We start from the raw sequence: 1,905 nt of genomic DNA, 5'->3' as shown, positions 1-1,905 counted from the left end.
ATTTAAAGATCAAATAAAGTACCTCTATACATAGAGATAGGAACATATATACCTCTAGAGTCACAACATGGAAGCGTCCCCATAGACTTTAACCTTATAATTAGTGAATATGCAACGTTAAAAACAGTATACTTTATCAAATACACCCAGCGCCATCTGTGCAAAAACGGAAGAACTATTTTGATATATTTTCAACGGCGTAGTCTGCTACTGTGTCTACGCGTGTATTGTATTCTAGCAAATTCGATGGAAGTGATAATGAATTAATTAAACAAATTGATGGTGATTTGACAAGTTAGTTAAACAAACATTATTTTTGTTTGGAGTGAATGAACGAATCATGAATGCTGAATGTAAAATGTACGTATCAACTAATAAATAAATTAAAATTATAAATAGACTACTATTGTCCTTGGAATAAAATCACTTTGGTCAGTCGTTTTCTAATATTCTCTTTTTATTTTCTCGTTCATATTCTTTGCTATTTTCCTCAGCCTGATATCTGTGTAGATTAACAATGTGATTTAAATGGTGGTTCCATCTGAACTCTTGGTCATACACGTGCTCCGTTAGAGTGGGAAATATGTTTTCACGCATTAAGCATCGTCTAACAAGAGTTTCTATTTTGAGTGGAATGTTTTTAATGCAACCACGACATTTTTCAAGATTTAAGACTTCTAAGCCATTTTTCAGTAAGATCAATGATTTTGACAATATCCTCAGATGGATATTGTCTGTGGAAATACGTTAATGTTTGACAAAGCCCCTGAAATTACAATGATATAGCCTGTAGCTCTGTACATACAACAAACAGAGGGCTATCATGTTCTTCAATGTCCATTGGGATGTGTGTTGGGAAGATGTTCCAACTTCTACAGTTAATGCGATATCCTCTATTGCATTTTCGTCTAGATTATGCTCCGCGGGTTCATTGACCTCAATGTAACTTGCCAAAGGTATAGGCTAGTTTGGAGTGTGATATTGACCGCCGCTTGAATAGTTGGCAATAAGGTAGGCCTATTTTCAACCGTTTCATTTACCGACGCGTGAGTGGTTTGGGTAAAGGTTTCATTTGGGATTGTTCTAGCGTATGTTTTCTGTAAATTGTATTAACAAGTTAAATAAGCACCAAAAGTTATTTTGCAAAACAGTACAATGCCAGCTCTAAAATTAGAATTTAGGAGATCCTCATTTGATTCCGATAAAAATAAAGAAGGAATCGCGGTTCTTGTCAGCCTGGACTAAGTAAAGCGAAGTTTCTATTATTAGTCCAAGTTGTCAATACTTTAATGGAAGCATTTTCCCGAAAGGCATTTGCCTCAAAATTATCTCCGCAAATCGCGTCAGTTGCAGTTGAAACCCAGTCCGTTTTTCCTATGGCTTATTGTGATAACAACTTAGTTTAATAAATTAATAATGTCAACGTTTAATTTATTGGGTTTTCACCTATGCCATTAAACCTTTTTGTTTCTTCCAGTATTTTTACAAGAGGAAACAGCGCATTTTCTACCCATTTTGTTAAATTTTGAACAGAAATAAAATAAAACACTTAAATATACTTTGGAAACATTTATTTAGATAGTTAAGAACAAATAAAATAATATAAGGTCCGTCAACTGAAAAAAGTTTGAAAAAGTTACAGATTTACCGCGAAAAGTTCATTTTTCCCGCCAAAAAGTCATTTTTAGCGCGAAAACCTTATTTAGCAACGCCATCTATTTGTAGCTCGAATAATATTTTAGTTAAGAATATCGCCGATAGTGGCGCTGGTGTCGAATGATAAAGTTTACATGGTTTTAAAAATTGCGGCCTGTCTCGGGATAAACGTTGTGACTCTAGAGGTATATATGTTCCTATCTCTATGCCTCTATATCACTTAAAAAGATAAGGTATTTTTGGCGCATT

At 34.2% G+C, this 1,905-nt stretch overlaps 1 long non-coding RNA gene across 1 annotated transcript; it reads left to right on the top strand.

Moving 5' to 3' along the window:
- The first annotated feature begins 517 nt into the window (after positions 1 to 517).
- Positions 518 to 1,554, top strand: LOC149680936 (uncharacterized). Its single transcript, XR_016365560.1, has 2 exons — positions 518 to 692; positions 913 to 1,554. It is a non-coding gene; the product is annotated as an uncharacterized LOC149680936 (long non-coding RNA).
- Positions 1,555 to 1,905: the final 351 nt, after the last annotated feature.

This window comes from Phalangium opilio, unplaced genomic scaffold, assembly GCF_054372755.1.
Source record: "Phalangium opilio isolate 3A_F unplaced genomic scaffold, DU_Popi_V2 ptg000039l_1, whole genome shotgun sequence".
In the NCBI taxonomy this organism is placed as follows: Eukaryota; Metazoa; Arthropoda; class Arachnida; order Opiliones; family Phalangiidae; genus Phalangium; species Phalangium opilio.
Note: the sequence above shows the minus strand (reverse complement) of the source record. Positions and strands in the feature narration are given on the sequence as shown.